At 38.5% G+C, this 25509-nt stretch overlaps 1 protein-coding gene and 1 pseudogene across 1 annotated transcript in view; one reads left to right on the top strand and one right to left on the bottom strand.

Moving 5' to 3' along the window:
- The window catches only part of JMJD1C (jumonji domain containing 1C), a 345065-nt gene that overhangs the window by 236796 nt on the left and 82760 nt on the right, over positions 1–25509 (bottom strand). The gene's annotated exons all lie outside the window — the stretch shown is intronic.
- LOC116478180 (PRELI domain-containing protein 1, mitochondrial-like) lies at positions 19446–20150 on the top strand (annotated as a pseudogene).

Consider the following 25509-nt stretch of genomic DNA (forward strand, 5'->3'; position numbering starts at 1 on the left):
AGCAAAGTACAACAGATAAAAATCACCTGGCGCAGTGGCTCATGCCTGTAATCCCAGCACTTTGGGAGGCCGAGGCGGGTGGATCATGAGGTCAGGAGATCGAGACCATCCTGGCCAACACAGTGAAACCCCGTCTCTACTAAAAATACAAAAAATTAGCTGGACGTGGAGGTGGGCGCCTGTAATCCCAGTTATTCGGGAGGCTGAGGCAGGAGAATCGCTTGAACCTGGAGGCGAAGGTTGCAGTAAGCCGAGATCGCCCCATTGCACTCCAGCCTGGGCAACAGGAGCAAAACTCTGTCTCAAAAAAAAAAAAAAAAAAAAAAAACTAAAAACAACAACAACAACAAAAAACAGATAAAAATCAATGTACATCTAGGAACGTCATTGTGAAATTTCCAAGCAGAGACACAAGAAAAGATCCCGCAAGTTTCTTTTATAAAAAAGATCAAAAACCAGAATGGCATCTGACTAACTTTTTAAACGCAAATTGAGAATCTGGAAGTCACTGAATAATGCTTTCCAAATTCTGAGGAAAAATCATTTATAATCTTTTACCTAGAATTCTATATCCAGTCAGGTCTGAGTCAAGTTTGAGAGTAGAATTAAGATATTTTCAGATGAACGGGCCATCAAGTATATCCTAAATGTAGGGTATTTAAAAAAAAAAAAAAAAGGAGTAAAGTATACTCCATCGATACAACAGAATAAATGAAGGCAAGAAATCCAGGAAAAGAATCCAGCAAAAGAGTCAAGGAAATCACCAAGATGATAGTCACATAAAATCAAGATGCCTGGAGGGCCAGCACAGATATAAAGGCCTGAGGAAAGATTTCATAAAGAAGGCAAAATTGACAGGATACCTAATATACAAACCTGAATGTACTGAAATGATTTTACATAACTTAGGGATTATCTGATTAATCAGTGGCAAGTACATATCATTAATTCCAAAAAAATAGTATTTTCCAAGAAATTAAAAGTCAACATATACTAAGTAGCTAATCAAAAACTGTGTTGATATTTTAGAAATAAAACTTTTAAATGTTTACTTTAATGTTCTCTCTTAAGTCTCATGCAGGTTAATTTCTCAAATTACTAATGTTTAATAAGTACTAGCATTTCAAATGCAGTCACTACAAACCACTTGTAATTGAAATCTTACTACATACATAAAACAACTTCCATACACAGAAAACTCTAGGAGGGATGGAATTGGCAACCAAAATGAGTGACTGAGGCCAAAGTCTCAACCAATCAAGGTTTATTAAACCAGCTTTAGGGCCCATCCAGGAAAAACCAACACATATGTAACGGTTTTTCCAAAGAGATTTTCAGGAGGTTTCCTATTTACGTGTTTCCTTAAAGTGGAGGAGGCATGTAGGAAGAGGGGCAGGTAGGCAGTAAGGTGAACAGTTACATTCCTGTGCGATTTTAATTGGTATCTAGTAAAAACTATATTTTACATAACATTAGGTGAGTGAAGGAAAAACAGAGTAAAGGAAAAATCAATTCTGCAGACATCTCTGGGTCAGTGGAAGAATGACTGTTCTTGTCTCTGTCCTGCACCTGAGAAGGTTAAGATTGTAAATGACATTATCAGTGTGGCACAGAACAGACCTTAGTTTTAGGAGCTTGACTTAGATTGTAGACCTTAAGTTACAATTGGCATGTATCTGTTTGTGGGAGACCAGCAAAGCATTTGCTTTTCAATGATCTGTGGGGGATGTCTTTCATAGATGCCTGAGGTCTTTTACTTATACATGGGGATCTGGTTAAGGCATAATGTTAGTAACAGCTACTCATTTGAAACAGTGTGTTGCATGACTCAGACTCCAGGATTAACTTTCCTTTTGCATAAGGAGTCTGGGGGTCCTGGGATTTTTAATTTCCTTTACAGAATCAAGTCTAGGCTGCTCAGCCACACAGTACCTGGCACAGAGGAAGTAATAAATATATATTTGAATAAATGAAAAGATGATACAAGCAAGTGTCTCTTCTAGATATATTAAAAGATCTCACTGCCCCTTCCTAAATGCCAGGAAGGACTGTCAAATATCTATCACAGAAAACTAATCACAAGTAGACCCTAGGTATTCCTACTTTAAAATATTGTAACCATTTATAAATGACCCCACAATACATACAGTGACATATAACATATTACTTCACCAAGGCACAAATTTAATCACATATATTGCATGGCTTTTGTGTACAGGAAATAGCTAAACTATTCATCCACAGTTCAAGACATCTACGGATTTCTCCTAAATCTCATCTTTTTGTGATCTCTACTTAGTCTAACATGATCTACTATTTCTAAAGCTAACAAAATGTAACAAAAAAGGTTAACTGTTAATACTGTGAAGGAAATGAAGAGTGAGTGAGGTGAAAGAAAGTGATAATATCTATAAATGTCAGGACCACTGCTAATACCAAGCTGTCATATGAAGAACTGGAAAAACCTTCCATAAGAATCCAGAGGCATAATTATTAATGACAGAGCCAGGACTAGAAATCAGTCCTAACTTCTAAGCAAATAAACTTTCCAACATACCTTATTACCCTTTCCTTGAGTTAGCATCTTCTTTTTAAAGACAAAAAATATACTGAGCCCAAACCAGTAATTTTATGTATGTTTTTATTATATATTATTTTATATTATAATACTCTATTTTGGTTTTCATAATACCCCACACTACACTAACTGTTGCAAATTACTTCTTTCTAGGCCCAAGAGAACTCCACAGCTCTAATGGAGAAAAGTAGATAAGAGCCATATCTTCCAACAGGAAACAATCCTAAGCATTTTCAGGTCTTAAGCACTAATCAACTTTCAGTCAACATTAAAACTACTTTTCACTGTTGAAACCATGGAGAAAGACAATCTTGTTACTAATCAGTCTATGTCCCACTTAATGAAGTAGGTTTGGACTTCTAGTCCTCAGAGCAATGAAAGAATAAACTTCTGTTGTTTCCATCCACCAAATTTGTTGTGATTTGTTATGGCAGCCCTAAGAATCTAATATAGTAAGTTTCACAGATATTATACTGAGTGTAAAAAGCCACTGAATGATTCCAATTATATATTAAGTTCAACAACAGGCAAATCTCATCTTTGGTGACAGAACTGAGATTGGTGGAACAGAGGGGCGGTATAGACTGGGTAGAGGTACCACGTTAACTACAGTGAGTGAGAAACATGGTAGTTACATGAGTAGCTATAAATGTGTCACTGATTTTTTTTTTTTTTTTTTTTTTTTTTGTCGCCAGGTGACTGGTGCCAATTTGGTCTGCAACCTCTGCCTCCCCGGTTCAGGGTTCTCCTGCCTCACCTCCTGAGTAGTGGGACGGGGTTTCACCGTGTTAGCCAGGATGGTCTCGATCTCCTGACCTCGTGATCCGCCCGCCTCAGCCTCCCAAAGTGCTGGGATTACAGGCTTGAGCCACCGCGCCCGGCCTAATTTTTATACTTTTAGTAGAGACGAGGTTTCACCATGTTGGCCAGGCTGGTCTCGAACTCCTGACCTCAGGTGATCCGCCTGCCTGGGCCTCCCAGAGTGCTGGGATTACAGGCGTGAGCCACCATACCCGGCGTGATTTTATTTTTTTTTTTTTGAGGCAGAGTGTTACTCTGTTGTCCAGGCTGGAGTGCAGTGGCACAATCTTGGCTCACTGCAACCTCCAACTCCTGGGTTCAAGTGATTCTCCTGCCTCAGCCTCCTAAGTAGCTGGGACTACAGGTAATTTTTTTTTTTTAGTAGAGACGGTTTCACCATTTAGCCAGTATGGCCTCGATCTCCTGACCTCGTGATCCAACCTCCTTGGCCTCCCAAATTGGCTGGAGTGCAGTGGCGCAATCTCGGCTCACTGCAAGCTCCGCCTCCCGGGTTCACGCCATTCTCCTGCCTCAGCCTCCCGAGTAGCTGGGACTACAGGCGCCCGCCAACACGCCCGGCTAATTTTTTGTATTTTTAGTAGAGACGGGGTTTCACCGTGTTAGCCAGGATGGTCTCAATCTCCTGACCTCGTGATCCGCCCGCCTCGGCCTCCCAAAGTGCTGGGATTACAGGCTTGAGCCACCGCGCCCGGCCTTTTTTTTTTTAAACAGAGAAAAGATCTTGGCCATGTTGCCCAGACTGCTCTTGAACTCCTGAGAACTCCTGAGCTCCAGCTATTTGCCCACCTCAGCCTCCCAAAGCGCTGAGATTACAGGCTTGAACCACAAAGCCCAGCCAAAAATGTGTTTTTTAAAAACACGAAGAGCTAGGTACAACTGACCCTGGAACAATTCAGAGGTTGGAACTGAGGACACCCCGCCCAGTCAAAAAGCTGAGTGTAATTTTTGACTCCCCATAAAATTAACTGGTAATAGCCTACTGTTGACTGGAAGTCTTAACAATGACATAAAGTCAATTAACAAATATTTTGTATGTCTATTATGTACTGTATTCTTACAGTAAAGTAAGCTACAGAAAAAAGTTATTATGCGCAAAAGAAAATACATTTACAGTACTGTACTTATCGATCCCTAAATTTCTGTTCTATGGTATCATTCGAGGTTTGCGAGATTGCACTAAACATCATTAAAAATTATGCAAGGACTGCGAGAGATCATTTCTTACTGCAATATGGTATTTAGCGGAGAGGTGAACTACTCACATGGAGATGTTAGCATCACACTGAGTTTTAAGCAGACATTCGCAACATTTGAGTTCAACACAGTAAAAACAGGAGGTGGCTAAAAAATTATCACAGCAGGTACTAAAGTTAATTTTATGCAGTTATGAGTTAATACTGCATCTGTTTGTTTATATTTCTCTCTACTGTAAATAGTGCCACGTCACGTCTCTGTGTGGGTAAAGTTCTGATATTTTAACTTTTTAAATAGATTTGTGTATATTTTATGGTAGCGAATGATAAAACTAAGATGTACATATATTTTATGCATTTATGACATACCTAACATTTCTTTAATTTTTAAAAATATTTCTAGGCTACATGGTTCATCTATGAGTTTTTTCAAATTGCTGCAAATCTCTAAAATATTTTGCAATATATTTACTTAAAAGTATCTGCATGTAAATTGACTCTCAAAAGTTCAAACCCACATTGTTCAAGTGTCAACTGCACATAAGAATAGTGTATACGAGGGATGATACTGATTTAATTAAAATAAGAGAACGGCCAAAACACAAAAAGAGAGTATTATCAAAACAATACCACAAAGTAGTTGCTAAATAAATTCCTATTGAAAGACTAAGTAGTTCAGTGTTATCTTAAGACAAGCCATTTTAATCAGCAGACAAAGATATACAACACAATTTATAAATTTTAGAATGGTCTCATCTACGAAAGCGTATGTATATGTGTGTTATCTCTTAAAGAGGTAACAGGAAAAGAGGTCAAAGACAAGCAACCTTCACTATTTTGACGAGACAGAACTGTCTGGACTTTACCTGGTCTGCTGTTGAATATCAGAAAAGGTTATTATTCTCTTTATGTTTTGCTATCTTAAATATATGGTATTCATGATAAATTTACCTCTGTTAAATAACATTCTTAAAATTTATGACATATTATAGTTTAATATGTGTAGATTTTAAGATAGGTTTTCTGAGCAGAATTACAAAATAGAGACATAATCTCATATTGTAGGAAAATTGTGGGCAACTACTGCGAAGAAGGACATCTTAGATTTATTCAGTAAAATAGTTTGCTAAACTTCTTTCTGGTGGGGGAAAGATTCTTCATAGCTATCTTATGCTGCCAGGTAACTTTTCTTCCGTTTAGCTGAGACAAAAAACAGTTATCAAGTGATAAGATAATGAAAAAGTTTTTTTTTTCCTTGATAAGAAATACTAAGAAATCTAAATAAAGCAAATATTTTAACTTTAGGAAGTATTTCAACTTTTCTCCCTGGATTTTTCTGTCAATTCAGATTAAAAGCTGAATGAAAGAGTCAAAAATGTTTGTGTAAAAATTAGAGAATTTCAAAATTGCTAACACTGAAAAATACCAGATAAACCAAAGGTAAAAGGTTACTTGATTCTATTTAAATGTGAAAAAGAACCATAGGGAAGAGTAACTGATAAATACTGAAAGAATGAAAAATACCTACTTTTACAAAGACATTTGGATTTCTTAAAAGTATGCTATCAATACTGTACTTTTTTTTTTTTTTTTTTTTTTTTGACACAGAGTCTTGTACTGTCGACCAGGCTGGAGTGCAGTGGCGCGATCTCGGCTCACTGCAAGCCCTGCCTCCTGGGTTCACGCCATTCTCCTGCCTCAGCCTCCCTCCCAAGTAGCTGGGACTGTAGGCACCCGCCAACACGCCCAGCTAATTTTTTGTATTTTTAGTACAGACAGGGTTTCACTGTGTTAACCAGGATGGTCTCGATCTCCTGGCCTCGTGATCTGCCTGCCTCGGCCTCCCAAAGTGCTGGGATTACAGGCGTGAGTCATGCACCCAGCCAATACTGTATATTTTCTAGTATTAAACACTAAGAAAACTGAATCTACTAAACATTCCTAGTAAACAGTTTCTCTTTAACCTTAAAATGTATATTTTAGTCTGTGTATTATATATTCTGATTTAAAAATATCAATTTAGAGATCTCAAGTCTAACCAGGATCACCATAAGGCTAGAGTTTGTTCCCCATAATTTTCTCAGCTCTCATAATGTGAGCACCGTGCTCAAAAGGTAACTGTGATTCCAGTTATTTAGACATACAAGAAAAATCGAGATGCAAGAAAATCAGCCTATCAAAATATATATTAAAAATTTATTCTGCTCCGGGCACAGTGGATCATCCCTGTAATCCCAACACTTTGGGAGGCTGAGGAGGGTGAATCACTTGAGGTCAGGAGTTCAAGACCAGCCTGGCCAACATGGTGAAACTTCAACTTTCTTTGCTAAAAATAACAACAACAACAACAAAACTCGCCGCGTGTGGTGGCAGGCGCCTGTAGTCCCAGCTACTCGGGTGGCTGAGACAGGAGAATCACTTGAGCCCAGGAGGCAGAGGCTGTAGTGAGCTGAGATCGGGCCACTGCACTCCAGCCTGGGCGATACAGTGAGACTCTATCTCAACAAAAAAAAAAAAAAAAAAAAATTATTCCAACACTAGAGAAAAAAAAAAGCTGTCTTGGATGAATTGACAAACAATAGGTTGGTATTCCCAACAAGGCCTTAAAAGTGAACTGAATTTAAGTGCATTTTTGCTTTATGTGCTGTGCCAACTTTGCATTTTAATCCTCTTCAGGATACGACTCCACTGACTTTGGAAATGACTAAATGTAACAGTATGACTTTGTGTAAAAATATGGTTACTTAGAAAACCCCACTTAAGAATAAAATTTTTCCTTATATAAAATGACTTTACTATTAATATATAGTATCACAGGTATTATATATCAGATATACCTCATTATGATCAAATCTTTAAATTTTAGTGTCATTATTCATTTTTAAAAAGCTGCCAGTTTACTAAATTATATAACCCTTCTCCATCTAATAAAACCTATCAGAAAGTACCAATATGAAAGATTAACTATTATATGATATTAATAAAAAGTTATCAATTATGCTTCCTTTAAAGCTTTTATATATCAAAATATGAAACTAGTTCTCACTTGTAATATAACTGGTATTACAAACCATTAGTTCAATTCATGTGGATTTAGCAAAACTTTATTATAGGTGTTTGATTTTTAAATTTTAATTTAGTGTATTCTTGGAACTACCGATACTGAATATGACCTTTAAAAAAATCTTTTTATTTTTGTAAGGTGATAGGTACACACAGCCGAAACTTTCAACCATAATCCTCTGGAAGAACTAATTCAGTATATAAACCTAAGACATACAAAACTGTAAAATGAAACTATGTAAGATCGTATTCCTTAAATTTTCCTTAAAATCTTCTTCTTATAATCTAACACAATGAAAAAACAACTGCGATGCCCTACAGAAAATAAGCACCTGCAGAAAAAGATACAGTCTGGCAACTGCTGATACTATCAATTCATCACTTCATTCTTAAACATTAAGGCAACTCCTTCCCCTTCCTGTACGCTCGATCCATGAAGTTGAAGAAAACAGAGCTTACAGTGTTTTTGCTGAACTCCCACAACTACACAGCTGAACCCCCACAACTACACAGCTGAACCCATTTCATTCTCTAAAGAAATACTGTCCTTCAGAGAAGAGGCTTTAAAGTGGATTCATGCAGTATCCTGCTCTTAGCGAGTTCCAGATAGGATAACTGCTCTGTGATGCATTTAACCCCTATCAAAAAGCCTCTATTAAAAAATAAAAAAGCCAACCAAAGATGATACTTGCGATTAAATAACACTAAAATAAGAGAAACTTATAACAATGTTTAAATTGTACAAGGAAAACATGATCATGGAATAAATAACACACATCAAACCCTAGTAACAATTAACTACATAGCCAAAGACATTTTAAATCTCAAAGTAAAACATAATTCACAAAACAATCAGCATTTATCTTAGGTTTTTTTTTTAATAATAAACATTTAAAAGTCAGCTGAATTGCAATCCATAATTGCAGGAAAAATCTATCTCATTTTATCCATGTTTTTCAATGTATCCTTAATATTTTAGAGAGCATGTGATATTATAAAAGAAGAATTTAAACATTTCTTTGGCATGTTACTAAAGCATGAAAGGCCTGTCAAATAACAAGGGGAAAACTGTCTTTTTGGCTGATCATGCTGTGCTGGCAATTTCTCAAACATCTGCTAAAGGTCAGATTTCCACTGCATGGAACCAATCAATGGAACTATACAATTCTCCTACCACTTTAAGAAGCTAAACAAAGAACACTATTTTACATAAGTAACGAAATATAACTTAGCTTTGTAATGAATTGTAGCAAAGCCTACCCCCTTATCAAAGAATTCACACATTTTAAAAATGCTTACAAAATTCTATTTGCTAAATTTTAACCTGTTTACTGTATTCATCAAATATGTATACAAAACTCTAATTTTCCTTTGGTAAAAACTAAACAATTGATTTTTCAATTTCACACTGCAAAAAGTGCTGCACGTTCAAATAAAATTTTAAGGATGATTTTAACAATAAATATTTATCATTTTTTTCACTAGTCTGAAAACATCTAACAGTGGGTCACTAAGAAGACAGAAGCACTTTGCAACTAACTCACATTACTAGGTGACTGAGTTTACACAAGAAGCTACACTGTTAAAACTAAACTTGTCACAGGATCATACTGATTTCTCCGTGATCAAAGTGACTGATGGCACCTACTTTGAAAAATTTTTTACCCAAACCATCTTGAAAATATTTCACAGCCTACAACTCAGGAAACTTGCCCAATTATTTAAACAAGTAATTGAATGTAACCGGTTATCAAAGAATTGAAGTTAAATATTTGTTAAGAAGCACGCTCAATGTACATACATAGATAACGTACTACTATATTGGGTTTTTAAGAGCAGAAATTAAATTAAAGCTCAACTTAAAATGCTTTTTCCTTCAAAGTACCACCCTGTGTAGTTAAATACTCAAATTGCTACCAAACTTTTAGTAAGTATATTATGGCTATAAAGTGATGATAAAGATTTAAAATATGCCCCTTTTTATAAGCCTGCCCAATTACAAATGAACAATTTTAAATTCTGGATTAAAACACTTTGCCCAATGGCCCTCATAAAATCAGTGAGCAAAATCTGAAAAATCAAGTGACTACACAAAGACTTGTTAAAAAGCTTAATGTTAACATTTTCATAACAAAGTAATCTTGTGCCTCATTTAAAAATATGGTGAAGCTGACTAGGAAACGGATGGATAAAACTGTCTCTGTGATTATGCTATATTCTACAGAAGTTCCATCATATTGTATATGTTAAATATTTCCTTCCAAACAATGAAAAAATAGAGAATTTACTTCTAATGAAACTTGTATTAAGAAAGTTAGGTCCTAAACAATCCACTCCCTTAAGGAACACTGCAAGGCAACTGGAATAAGCCAGTTATTGTCAACAATTAGACCAGTATCATTTTCCTGTGTAACACAGACAAGTTTTTATTTTTCAATGAACTCAACTATTTCAGGTCATAATTTTGCTCTAATAAACCTAATGACTTTATAGAGGCTTAAAATTTAATTCTCAAGAAAGATCAACATTGAAACTACGTTAAATATTTTCCAAAAATATTCTCATCATAGAAAGATAAATAACCTTTAGCTTTTAAGGGGCCTAAATCGAAATCATATTCTGTTTTATTCTGTTAGAGCAGTAGCTCAATAATTTAGGTATGCATCAGAACCTAATTGAGGGCTTTTAAAGCAAACTGCTTAGCCATACCACTATAGTTTCTTATTCAGAAGATCTGAGGCAGGATCAGATAATTTGCATTTCAAACAAATTCCCAAGTAATGCCAATGCTACCTGGTCTGGGGACCACACTTTAAAAATTACCATACTAGAGAATACTTATAAAATGCATCCTGACAAAATATCTAATCTATCCTGCATACGGTTTTGAAATTAATCTTCCCTTTAACCACATTTAAGAGGCACTAATTGGTTATTCAGAAATTATCCTATGATTTTCCACTGCCAATAACATCCAAATTTATTATGTCTAGTACTGCAGGTACAACAAATAAAACAATTAGATTTAATCTCAATTTTGCTTTATGGCTCAAAGGAAAGGATACCTTCACAATTTTTTCTTAAAGCCATGCCAAAACCAGTTAATATTTTCTATGCACTTATGTATCCGACATTATCACATGCTGAGTTACAAACAATAAAAGGCTTACAGTAGAGAAATACTAAAAATAAATTTAAAAGGCCACCCTACTGAAAGGACAGACATATAAACAAATAATTAAAATATCATGTGGGGGTTTCTGCTTCCTGTATATTTGAGAACAGCATCAACCATTCCCATTAAAAATCTAGATAAGGGGCCTGGCATGGTGGTTCATGCCTGTAATCCCAGCATTTTGGGAGGCCGAGGCAGGGGATCACGAGGTCAAGAGTTCGAGACCAGCCTGGCCAATGTAGTGAAACTCTGTACTAAAAATACAAAAATTAGCCAGGCATGGTGGCACGCACCTGTAGTCCCAGCTACTCAGAAGGCTGAGGCAGGAGAATCACTTGAACCCAGGAGGCAGGGGTGGCAGTGAGCCAAGATCGTGCCACTGCACTCCAACCTGGGCAACAGAGTGAGACTCCATCTCAAAAAAAAAAAAAAAAAATCTAGATAAGGACCGGGCACAGTGACTCCTGTCTGTAATCCTAGTACTTTGGGAGGCCGAGGCGGGTGAATCACCTGAGGTCAGGAGTTCGAGACCAGCCTGACCAACATGGTGAAACCTCGTCTCTACTAAAAAATACAAAAATTAGCTGGGCATGGTGGCAGGCACCTGTAATCCCAGCTATTCGGGAGTCTGAGGCAGGAGAATGGCTTGAACCCGGGAGGCAGAGGTTGCAGTAAGCCAAGATCACAGCATTGCACTCCAGCCTGGGTGACAGAGCAAGACTGTCTCGGGAAAAAAAAAAAAAAAAATCTAGATAAGATATACTTTAAGTTTGGGGGTTTTAAGCCATGTACTAATAAAACAGACAACAATTACTGAGCCAAGACCTGAAAAGGTGAGAAACCCAGGGAGAGAAATAAGCAAAGCACTGTCAGCTACTTTTGTCCTGGGGTTGAAGGGCCAAGAAATACACTTGGTGGCTTCCACAGAATAGATCTAAAAAAGTCCAAATCTAGGGTCCAACAAAGGTAAAGACCCTGATTGAGTTAGAATTCAGAAAGGCTGTATCCTGGGAGCAAAAGTGACCCAGAATTAAGTCAGTTCCTCTATGGTCTGCAGTGCAGCTTTGAGTAATCAAGGTGGCTTAGAAAATCTCAAATCACACTAAGAAAAGGATAGTTAATCGGACAACCCCTATCACCAGGCACCTGGATGAAAGAAATACAAATCCTCTATGAAAAAAAAAAAACAAAAAGGCCAGGGGTGGTGGCTCCCGCCTGTAATCTCAGCACTTTGAGAGGCCAAGGCGGGCAGATCCCAAGGTCAGGAATTCAAGAGCAGCCTGGCCAATATGGTGAAACCCCGTCTCTATTAAAAATACAAAAATTAGCCAGGCATGGTGGTGCGTGCCTGGAGTTCCAGCTACTCAAGAGGCTGAGGCAGGAGAATCGCTTGAACCCAGGAGGCAGAAGTTGCAGTGAACCGAGATCACGCCACTGCACTCCAGCCTGAGCAATAGAGGAGACGCTGTCTCAAAAAAAAAAAAAAAAAAAAAAAATCACCCCAGACAATAAGTTATTTCTACAACTAATTTTTCAAATGAAGGGCCCAGCACACAATCAGATAAACAAGTACATGAGAAAATAAGGTGACATGAAGAAAAACCAGCAGAACCAATAAACAACAAAATTTGTAAGTATTTCTGTAAAACTAAATGCCAACAAAAGTACCACATATGAAAATTTGTGAACACAGAAGAATAAAGGGGAAAATCTAAAGGCTCAAATGGGCCTTTAAGGCCCATTTAAAGACTAAAAAAGGGCTGGGCATGGGGGCTCACACCCTGTAATCCCAGCAGTTTGGGAGGCAGAGGTAGGTGTAGCATAGATCGCTTAACTTTGTAGTTCAAGACCAGCCTGGACAACATGGCAAAACCTCGTCTAGCCAGGATGGTGGCATGTCCTTTATTCCACTGCGTGGCGGTGAGGAGGATCAATCCCGGAATTTAGGAGGCAATGGGCCACTTCACATAAAAAAAAAGGAGGCTTGGAAAGAATTAAAGAATTAATTAAGAATCCACCTCACAAAATTAGAGAACTGCAAAACAGACAAACTCTAAGAAAGTAAAAGGAAAGAAAATAAAGAGCAGAGCAGAAATCAACAAAGTACAAAACAAAATCAACAAAGTACAAAACAAACATTGTATAATGGAGACCGAAAAACCAAAACTTGCATTTGTGAAAATATTAATGAAACTGACAACTTTCTGGTGAGACTAAAAAACCCCAGCAAGACAAAAAAATGAGAAAGACACTGCAGCAGATCTTACACACATTGCTTATAAGATGCAAACTCAGGCCAGGTGCGGTGGCTCACGCTTGTAATCCCAACACTATGGGAGGCCAAGGCGGGTGGATCACCTGAGGTCAGGAGTTCGAGACCAGCCTGACTAACATGGTGAAACCCCGTCTCTACTAAAAATACAAAGTTAGCCAGGCGTGGTGGCTCATGCCTGTAATCCCAGCTACTCAGGAGGCTGAGGCAGGAGAATCGCTTGAATCTGGGAGGCAGAGGTTGAGGTGAGCCAAGATCGTGCCATTGCACTCCAGCCTGGGCAAGAAGAGTGAAACTCCGTCTCAAAAAAAAAAAAAGATGCAAACTTAGATGGCAAAACTATATAGAGCAAAGCAAGAAAATTATTGCCATAAAGTTGGCAATTATCTCTAGGTAGAAGAAAAGATTTGTGATGGTTGGGAAGTTAAACTGGTGGAGGTTCTGGAGTGCTGGCAATATTCTAGTTCTTGATCTAGGGGATAGTTACACAGGTGTTCTTCAGAATCATTAGTTGAGTTGTACCTTTGTACTCTGTGTACTTTTTCTGTTGTTATTTTGAACTGCTGTGCTCCTTCCCCCCAGTTAACATACTTAAGTCCTAACCCCTGATGTGACTGACTATATTTGGAGATAGGACCTTTAAGGAGATAATTAAGAATAAATGAGATCATATGGGTGAGACCCTGAAGTGAAATCTGATTAAGACTGGAGTACTTACAAGAGGAAGAAATACCTGAGCTTCACTTCCTCTTTGCTTCTCTTACCCTGTCACACACAAGAGAAGGCCATGTGAGGACATGGGAAGAGAGCAGCCTTCTGCAACCCAGGAAGAGAGCCCACACTAGAAATCAACCCTGACGGCACTGTGATCTTGAATTTGTGGCCTCCAGAACTGTGAGAAAATTAATTTCTGTTTTTAAGCTACCAATGATATTTTGCTATGGCAACCCTAGCAAACTAACACAGTCCCGTTTCACTTTTTAAAAGATTAAAAATACAAGGTGATAAATTTAAAGATAGAAATACAATGAAACATTTTTTGAGATCACAGAAGACAGAGATGCCATTTATTATAAAAACAATGTGTATTTAAAAAGAAGGGGCTGGGCACAGTGGCTCACACTTGTAAACCCAGCACTTTGGGAGGCCGAGGTGGGTGGATCACCTGAGGCTGGTAGTTCAAGACCAGCCTGGCCAACATGGTGAAACCCCAGTTCTACTAAAAATAACAAAAATTAGCTGTGTGTGGTCGTGTGCGCCTGTAATCCCAGCTACTTGGGAGGCTGAGGCAGGAGAATCGCTTGAACCCAGGAGGTGGGGTTGCAGTGAGCCGACTGCACTCCAGCCTGGGCAACAGAGCAGGACTCTGTCTCATGTCTCATTTAAAAATAAAAAAAAGGAACACTTGCCATCTGCTCATGTTAATATGGCAAATAATAGATCTATTTTACCTTTTTCACACTTTTGCTTACAAGATTTTCTCTATCTGGAATATCTTATATTTTCTACTTAGCCCAAGCACTTTTCTTCAGAACTTTAATTCTAATCATATATATTCAAAGCAGGAGTCTCTACTGTAGACCCACTCAATGAACATTAAATGTACTGGACTTACAAACTATATGCTTTTTGCATAGAGAGCACGAGGGCAATACTATGCTTCCTGAATTTGATTACCACAAAAATAAATAGTGGAATTTGGGAAAGTTTAAATTATGGGCACAAAAAATATTCAAATGGATGATACAGACTTTAACATTCCATACTAATGAGAGGGCAGTTTAGTGAAAAGGTATTCACATGTACTTTTTAAAAAAATTGTGGTAAGATGTATAATATAAAGTTATTTTAACCATTTTTAAATGTATAATTTAATGGCACTAAAATAACTTTCACACCCTATGCAACTGTCGCCACTGTTACCAAAACTTTTCTTTTTCTTTTTTTTTTTTTTAGACTGAGTTTTCGCTCTTGTCACCCAGGCTGGAGTGCAATGGCACGATATCAGCTCACTGCAAACTTTGCCTCCCGGGTTCAAGCAATTCTCCAGCCTCAGCCCCCTGAGTAGCTGGGATTAACAAAAAAGTGCCACCACATCCGGCTAATTTTTGTATTTTTAGTAGAAACGGGGTTTCACCATGTTAGCCAGGCTGTTCTTGAACTCCTGACCTCGGGTGATATGCCCAGCTCGGCCTCCCAAAGTGCTAGGATTACAGGTGTGAGGCACCGCATCCGGCCCAAAATAGGAACTCCCTAATAGGAACTCTGCATCCATTAAGCAATAACTCCTCATTCTCATCTCCCCTCATCCCCTGGTAATCACTAATTTTTTCATCATCCCAAATAGGAACTCTGCATCCATTAAGCAGTAACTCCTCATTCTCATCTCCCCTCATCCCCCGGTAATCACTAATTTACTGTCTCTATGAATTTGCCTATTCTAGATTTAAGTGGAATAATACAGTATCTGTCCTTTTGTGTCTGGCTTACTTCACACAGTATAGTGTTTTTAAGGATTATCCATATGTTGTATCATGCCTCAGAACTTCATTCCTTTTTAGGCACCAATGATATTCCACTGTATTATATAGCCACCTCACTTTATTTATCAATTCCTCTGTTGCTGGACATTTGGGTTATTTCTGCCTTTTGTCTATTGTGAATAATGGTACTGGCATACAAGTATCTGTTTGAGTCTTTCAGTTCTTTTGGATAAACATGTAGAATTGAAATTGCTGAGTCATACGGTAATTCCATGTTTAGCTTTTCGAGGAATTGCCAAGCTGTTTTCAACAGTGGCTAAACCATTTTACATTCCCACCATCAATGTATGAAGGTTCCAATTTCTCCAATCCTCTCCAACACTTGATATTTTCCAGGTTTTGTGTTTTTTTTTAAAAAATTATAGTCATATTAGTGAGTTTGAAGCTCACAGTGGTTTTGATTTACATTTGCGTAAAAATACTGAGGATCTTGCCTTATGTTTAACGGCCATTTTTATATCTTTGTAGAAATTTCTATTCAAGCCCTTTTCCCATTTTAAAATTGGGTTGTTTTCCTGTTGTTGAGTTTTAGAAGTTCTTTATATATTCTGCATATTAAACCATTGTCAGACATATGATTGTGTGTATTTTTTTAATTAAAAAATGGATTTTTAGAGACAAGATCTTACTGTCGGCATTATCATGGTTCACTGTAACCTCATGGACTGAAGCGACTGAAGGTGTAAACCTCCTGCACCTCAGCCTCCTGAGTAGCAGCTGAGACTACAGGTACAAGTAGAGACAGTGTCTCGCCATATTGTCCACGCTGGTCTTGAACTCCTGATCTCAAGCAATACTCCTGCCATGGCCTCCCAAAGGGATGGGATTACAGACATGAGCCACTGCACATGGCCTGTATTTTTGAAATGAAAATCAAAATGACACTTCTTCATATAAAACTATGGTTTATATGGAAAAATCAGTGTTGTTTTAAAGTGGCTTGCTCAACATCATCTTTAACTTACATAAAAACCATTATTATTTCTTTCTTTCTTTTTTTGAGACAGGGTCTCATTCTGTTGCCTGTGCTAGAGTACAATGATGCGACTGTGGCTCACTGCAGCATCGACCTCCTGGGCTCAAGCAATCCTCCTACCTCAGCCTCCCAAGTAGCTGGGATTACAGGTGTGAGCCACCATGCTTGGCCTAAAACCCATTATTTTAAATAATCTGGATCTATCATTCAGACCTGAACATCATAAAAGGTATTACAATTTCTTGAGAAAAAAGTATAAACTGCTCAATCAGCAAAAGCAAACTCTGGACACCAGATTTTCTTTACTCAGAGAAATAAAAGTGATGATACATTTGGAGTGTTATAAGACCACATTCAAATCTGCAATGGGACATCAAGAAAAATTTTTCGGAACTGAACACCATCAATGAGAAGTTAGAAATCCTTCTGCCACTATTTCTCATGCTGAAACATTCAACCCTTCAGCTTTAACTGTGGCTGCTCACCGACTTAACAGCTTGAAAATATCTTTCCGTAATTTCTACTCTATCACACATAAACACCCAGAACTGTAGGACACAGGCACTAACTACTTAATTGCCATTTCTAATTTTAGAAATTCATTTTACTTTCTGGGAAAAAATAAAAGTGGAAAAGATGGGAGGAACCCTGAAGTAAAATATAGGTATAAATACAGATAAAATTTTGAACAACTGCAAATAATATATTTCCTTTAAACTGACATGAAACTATACTATATCCTTAAATTACAAAAAATTTTAAAACTAAACTTTGATATAGTCAGGCATGTAGGGGAGGCCAGAAAGCCAACAATTTTAGGTGCATTTTAAAACACAGTAAAAAATTCAGTGGTAGTTTAGATCTTATGAGATTAAAAGTCTCTATACAATCTACAAAGAAATAAGGAGTGATGAAACTGCTCCTGTGAATTCTCTAAACCATGTCCAAATTGCACCTCACATGACAAATAAAATCTTAGTCAAAACTGAAAAGGCTGGGCGCAGTGGCTTATGTCTGTAATCCCAGGACTTTGAGAGGCCAAGACAGGCAGATCGCTTGAGCCAGGAGATCAAGACTAGGGTGGGCAACATGGTGAGATCCCATCTCTACAAAAAATAAAAAAAATTAGCCAGGCATGGTTGTGCGCACCTGTACCCCAGCTACTTGGGAGGCTAACATGGGAGGACTGCTTAGGCCCAGGAGAAGGTAGCAATGAGCCAAGATTGCACCACCGCACTCCAGCCTGGGAAACAGAGCAACCCTGTTTCAAAAAAAAAAAAAAAAAGTTGAAACAATAGTTAAACATTTTATATGACCAAATACTCTGCAAATACATTCCCCTCAAAGGAAATATATTCTATGTGAGTGTTCTTGAATTTGAAGATATGCAAAGGCCAAGGACACAGCCCTACTGAATGTCAACGTTTACTATGTAAGTTAGGGAAAACACACAGGCATAAGTTTAAAAACAAATTTTAAGACATTTTTGTAGGCATTATTTTTCTACATTGTTCTTCTGTATTTATTTTTCAGTAAGATTTAGGATGTGACACAATGCATTTAAGAATTTCTTGCCAGGCCTGGTGGCTCACAATTGTAATTCCAGCACTTTGGGAGGCCAAGGCAGAAGAATTGCTTGAGGCCAGAGGTTTGAGACCAGCCTGGGCAATACAGCAACACCCACCCTCTCTCTACAAAAAATTTAAAAATTAGCCAGGTGTGGTGGTGCATACCGGTAGTCCTCGCTACTCAGAAGGCTGATACAGCAGGATCCTTGGGGCCCAGGAGTTCAAGGCTGCAGTGAGCTATGAATACCGCTGCACTTAAGCCTGGGCTACAGAGCAAAACCCTATCTATTAAAAAATAACTTCTTAAACGTAAGAGACTATATTATTACTACACAGTAAATATAAAAAGACAATGACACTTTGGGAGGCTGAGGCGGGTGGATCACGATGTCAGGAGTTTGAGACTAGCCTGACCAACATGGTGAAACCCCGCCTCTACTAAAAATACAAAAATTAGCCAGGGGTGGTGGTGCGCGTCTGTAATCTCAGCTACCCAGGAGGCTGAGGCAGGAGAATCGCTTGAACCTGGGAGGCAGAAGTTGCAGTGAGCCAAGATCGTGCCATTGCACTCCAGCCTGGGAGACTCCATCTCAAAAATAAAAAATAAAAAAAAATTAAAAATAAAAAGACAATGAAATCACCCCCAACACTTATCTTAGCCACAGGTTACTTAACTATCCTTACGAAAATCTCATTTCACAAGAAAGAAAATTAAATATATGAAGTTTTTTTTTCCTTTTCACCACTAGTTTTAGAAGTCTTACTCTGAGTATCTAGTGTAAGATAATACTTTCTCCAAAAGAGAAAAAGATAGAAAATTAGTAATGTACTTGGCTTCACCTCCATTACTGATTTAGCATAGTTAAAAATACACTTTATCATCAAGTATAAAACTAACCAATCAGATGTTTTAACATTCCCTTTGCTTCTATTACTTCCTTAAAAAGCACAGATTTAAAAATAACTTTAAGACATTCTCATTAAAAATAAGTATCATGGTTTATAATGTGGTTTGTGTATGTAAGTAATGCCATCCACACTTGTAACAGCATTTGCTATACACAAGTCTTTTAAGATATATTAAGACAGCGGACAACTCATGGCGGTGGCGGCAGCAGCTGCTTGGGCACGGTGCAGTGGTGACTGAGCTATGAGCCTGGCGGCAGGTGTTCGCTGAGCTCCGGTCCCCACGTGTCTCCCAGAAGGTGGTGAACACTTGGTCCCAGGAACTCTGGAGCCCGCTCCAGCCAGGACGATGGTGAAGTATTTCCTGGGCCAGAGCGTGCTCCAGAGTTCCTGGGACCAAGTGTTGACCGCCTTCTGGCATCAGTACCCAAATCCCTATAGCAAACATGTCTTGACGGAAGACACAGTACACCGGGAGATGACTGCTGACCAGCAACTGCTGTCCCGGCGACTCCTGACCAAGACCAACAGGATGCCCCACTGGGCCAAGCAACTGTTTCCTGCCAATGTTCTTCATTCAGTGTACATCCTGGAGGACTCTATTTGGACCCACAGAATCAGACCATGACCACCTTCACCTGGAACATCAACCATGCCCGGCTGATGGTGGTGGAGAAACGATGTGTTTACTGTATGAATTCTGACAACAGTGGCTGGACCGAAATCCGCAGAGAAGCCTGGCTCTCCTCTAGCTTATTTGGTGTCTCCAGAGGTGTCCAGGAATTTGGTCTTGCCCAGTTCAAAAGCAATGTGACCAAGACTATGAAGAGTTTTGAATGTATCTTGGCAAAGATGCAATGCGAGGCCCCTCTAAAACACTTGTTGACACAGCCAAGGAAGCCAAGGAGCAGGCAAAGGAGATGGCACTGGCAGCTACAGAAAAGGCAAGGACCTCACCAGCAAGGCGGCCACCTAGAAGCAGCAGCAGCAGCAGCAGCAGCAGTTTGTGTGGCCAGCCCATTGCCACCACAGCATCCCAGTTAGTTTGGCTTAGCCCCCTCTGCCCCCTACATTGTACTTTATCATTAAAAATCAATTTCCAGCCCTAAAAATACACACACACACACACACACACACACACACACACATATATATATTAAGACAGCTGATCAATTACTTTACCAAACATCATAGATTTTATGAAGGAATTCATATGAGAGGAGGAGACTAAAAAACAAGCCACCTTAAAAACAGGAAAACATTTTTCTTTTTACAGTAAAGGAACTACATCAATTACTTTTTTTAAATAAAATTCTCCTTTGCAAATGTATATACGTAGTTTACATACTAAGAATATTCTTTGTAACTATGTTTTCAATTATGCAGTGCCAGTAAATAACATTTTTCTCTAACTTGCATTAATATTGACAAAAGATCAATTAACAAAATTTTACAAATTTTTTCACAAAGATTACAAAAGACTCATTCATTATAAAACATTCACTACTTGAAATGTCAGAACGGTGTTCAACAGGTCAAAGAAATCAACTGAATGTTTCTATAGTTCTGATCCTTAAAATTCCTTTCTTGATGTAGTAGGAACTAAATTTGCACAGAAGCAGGGCTTTGGAATAGATGGGAAACTTTTCAGTGACTATAAGCAGAAACATGTACTGGAACAAAACCATTCTTCAGTTCAAGTTACCGCTGATCATGGTTACCTCACCAGTTAGACTAGGGAAACAAAACATAAAAGAAAATTAAGAACAATGAAAAAAAAGGGAAGAAACAATAAGGGCAAGAAACTAAAACTCAAAAATGCTAATTGTTCAATGCCATGTATCTTTCCCTTATCCTTGACTTTTATCTAAGTACTTCTGAAATACCTATACTATTATAATAATACTCTTATCTAAGTCTCAGAATCTAACAAGAAAAAAATAATCAGTCAAGGTAAGCCAGGTTATGTAGCTACACAAAGAACCATAAAATCTCTGTGGCTTAAAATAAAATTTACTTCTTCAGGCTGTCCATTCCTTACTGACAGGTCTTTCTTTTGGTGGGGGGGCAGGGGCATGGAATTTCACTCTTGTTACCCAGGTTGGAGTGCAATGGCACGATCTCAGCTCACCGTAACCTCTGCCTCCCAGGTTCAAGCGATTCTCCTGCCTCAGCCTCCCGAGTATCTGGGATTACAGGCATGCACCACCATGCCTGGCTAATTTTGTATTTTTAGTAGAGACAGGGTTTCTTCATGTTGGTCAGGCTGGTCTCAAACTCCTGACCTCAGGTGATCCGCCCACCTCAGCCTCCCAAAGTGCTGGGATTACAGGCATGAGCTACTGAGTGCGGCCTGGCAGGTCTTTTTTAACTCAGAGGGAATAGCACCTCAAAATGTTGCCTCAGGATCCAAGGACGGAAGGAAAAAAAAAAAGACAGCTTTGAAGATCTCATACTGGAACTTAAATACTGCAGCAATATTAGGATGCACAATTTTCTTTCATACATCTGTTTTTCTCACAACTCACTTATTGGCCAGAATTAGTCACAGCCCCTAACATGAAGGATAAGAACAAAAACTATTTGGTAAACAGCATTAATGATCAACACAGATGCATAAAACGAGTTGCTTTGATACAATGTTACATAGGCTTTCAGATTCTAGGGAAAATTTAAAGTAGCCTGCAAGGAAAATGTTGTGAGCAAAGGTTTTCTTATTCTAAAACATTTGCCAGTTGAGAAAGCAGCACCTTGGCATCTCAAACAAGTATGAATACTCAGCACAATCAAAATAAAAAACCAAAGGAAAAAGAATCATCACTATGCCTCTTATTATAGCACTATATTACTACAAATAAGAATGTTTATGATTTTAGTATCTCTAACTGAATGCTCCAACAACATTTAAATTCACCCACTCAATTTCCTCTCAAGAGACCATCCATATATATTCAACAAACCTATTCAGAGTTCTACTGTGAGCTACTTGCTATCCTAGTCACTGTAAACAGGGAAGTAAGCTCTTATCTAAGGACTAAAAACTCTATCCCATTTTTAAATCTCCAGATTCAGTATTAAGAATAAAAAAACATTTATTTATGCACAACTATTTCTAAAGTCACTTTCTAAAAAAGTTGGTATGGTTCCAAGACAACTCAATGGGGGAAAGAAGAGTCTCTTAAATAGTACTGGGACAACTGGGTTTCCATATACAAAAAATAAAGTTAGGAAATTACTTCACACCATACACAAAACTAACTCAAAACAAATCAGAGACCAAAATGTAAGACCCAAAACTATCAAACTCTTAGAAGAAAACATGTAAGAATATCTTTGTGACACTGAGTTGGGCAATGGTTTCTTACATGTGACACCAAAAGCACAAGTAACAAAAGAAAATACAAATTGAGCTTCATCAAAATCAAGAGAGTGAAAAGACAAGCTAAGAATACAAGAAAATATTTGCAAATCATTATCTGATAAGGAAGTTGTCTTAACAACATGCTACAACATGAATAAATCTTGAGAGCATTATATTAAGTGAAAGAAAGCTAGATGCAAAAGGGCAGAGATTATATGATTTCATTTATATGGAATGTTCACAACAGACATTTCCATAGAGACAGAGAGTAGATAAGCGGTTGCCGAAGGCCTGGAAGTGGCAGGAAGAGGAACACAAGTGACTGCTAATGGATAGTGGGTTTCTTTTGGAGGTATTCTAAAATTAGATAGTGGTCATGGTTGCACAACTCTGTGGTATACTACAAATCAATGAATTTTATAAAGTTCAATTTTATGCTATGTAAATTATATCTCAATAAAACTAACTAATTTATTTTAGAGACAAGAGCTCACTCACTGAAGAGCAGTGGCATGATCACAGGTCACTGCATCCTGGAATTCCTGGGCTCATGAGATCCTCCCACCTCAGCTTCCCGAGTAGCTGGGACTACAAGGTGTTTAACACCATACCGGCTAATTTTTGTTTTGTTTTGTTTCGTTCCGTGAAGACGAACTCCTGGGTTGGTGCGATCCTCCCACCTCGCTTCCCAAAGCGTTAGGAGTACAGACGTGATCCACTGACCCTGGCAAAACTTTTTTTTAAAAAAGTGACAATGGCTTAACACCTATATTAGATGACAATAAAACCAGTGCAGATGGTCATGAAAAGCAAACAAATTCAGGGATTATATACTTTATAACTAAGTATATCTACTGGTCTGTGAAAGTAGTAAATGACAGAGTATGAACAATAAAATACTGTAACATATATTGACTTACAAACATTAATCACCTCTCCTGCCTTCAAAACATTTGGAGGGCAATCATCTCATTCAAAAAGACCAACTTAATTATTGAGGAAGTTAAGAGAATAAAAGCTAAGGGAAAAAATAAGATTAATGTACTGAAATATATAAGAATGACATATTGTAGTTTATGTTTTCAGAAGGGGCACAGTTATGGTAAATGAGGAGGACAACCTATGGGTATAACAGAAGGCTCCTAAAGTATGGTGGTTTCTGAGGTAGGGACTTCAAGTTGTAAATACAGTATCCATCTACTCCTGCTTTCTTACCAAAAGAACACTGATTTTGCCAGGGGCAATAATGGACTATCCTAAAATTTTTAAGGTTCTGGAAGACAGAGACGATAATATGACATAATTCTGGTAAGTAAGATGTAATATTTGAGATGACTTGGGGTGAGTTTTAGAAAGCTCCTTGACTAGGGGCAAACTAAGGTGATATTTTAACTCAGGGTCCCCAGGTTTTGGGGTATGCACTGTGAAAAAGTACTCACTTGTGGCCGGGCGCAGTGGTGCACGCCTGTAATCCCAGCACTCTGGGAGGCGGAGGCGGGCGGATCATGAGGTCCAAAGATGGAGACCATCCTGGCCAACGAGGTGAAACCCCACCTCTACTAAAAGTACAAAAATTAGCTGGGCATGGTGGTGCATGCCTGTAGTCCCAGCTAATCGGGAGGCTGAGGCGGGACAATCGCTTGAACTCAGGGGACAGGGGTTGCAGTGAGCCAAGATGGCGCCACTGCACTCCAGCCTGGCGACAGAGCGAGACTCCGTCTGAAAAGAAAAAGTAAAAGAAAACTCGCTTTTTTAACTGTTGTACCTTGAGTTCTTGTTGTTTCAAGAAGTTCCAGAAAGAAGCTCAGCCCAGTGGTTGGGTCCAGAGATGCCTAAACTGGAGAAGAACTTTTGGCAAACTCTCCTCACTACCATACTAAAATCCCCACCCAGGAAGTAGCTTATGTGCCATTTTCTATACATCTGATGTATGTAAAAGCACGATAAATGTGCCTGCACTGCCTTTATTCCACCTCTAATACAATGACTCAGCTAACTAGCCTGGGTGTTCACCTTTGTTTGGGGAGGCACTGCCTTTGGGACTATCCCTAGTGTCCTCCTTACTTGGTGCAAGTAATAAAATCCCCCTGTTAAATCCTACTTGGTTGTGGTCACTGACTTGTCACCCACCAAGCAAATGAACACACCCATTGTGTGTGTAACAATATGAGCCTTCTTGCCCTTTTCTGCTTCCTCCTCCTTCCTGCCTGGAGCTGAACTAAGGAAGACAACAACAGTATCAGCTATATTGTAACTGACCATGAGGAAAAGACCAAGAGAACAACAGCCCAGTCTTCAACAGCCCTGGCATCCTTAAATGATCACATCAACTCTGGAATGTCTACTTCTGGACTTAGAAGGAAAACCTTATCTATTTTGTTTAACCACTGTTCATTGGCATTGAGGAAAAAATACCATGAGTCAAAAACTTGAAAAGATCAGACACAAGTTCATAATAAAAACACGGAGACCTAGAACAGCCATAAGAAGCATACATTGCTGATGTTTATTTTACAGAACTGTCAGATTACACCTAAAAACAGAAATTCACAGACTGAATACGTAAGATGATGATCACAATGCTATGAACATTCCCTAATCTAACTTTCATGACAATTCTAAGACTAACTGAATGCTTTCCTTACATAGGAGATCTCAGTAAAGAAAAGGTGATGCTTTCATTAACTGTCCTGAGCTCTTCCCTTCACTGTCAACCTACCATAGGTTATAAACACAATAAAAATAATGTTTTCCTATATACATGGATCTCAAACAAGGGATTTATGTATTTTATTTTTTTTATTTTATTTTTTTTGAGATGGAGTTTTGCTCTTCTTGCCCAGGCTGGAGTGCAATGGCACGATCTGGGCTCACCACAACCTCCGCCGCCCCCACCCCGGTTCAAGCGATTCTCCTGCCTCAGCCTCCCAAGTAGCTGGGATTATAGGCAAGCGCTACCATGCCCGGCTAATTTTGTATTTTTAGTAGAGATGGTGTTTCTTCATGTTGGTCAGGCTGGTCTCGAACTCCCAACTTCAGGTGATCCGCTCGC

This window comes from Hylobates moloch, unplaced genomic scaffold, assembly GCF_009828535.3.
Source record: "Hylobates moloch isolate HMO894 unplaced genomic scaffold, HMol_V3 SCAFFOLD_3, whole genome shotgun sequence".
Lineage (NCBI taxonomy): Eukaryota > Metazoa > Chordata > Mammalia > Primates > Hylobatidae > Hylobates > Hylobates moloch.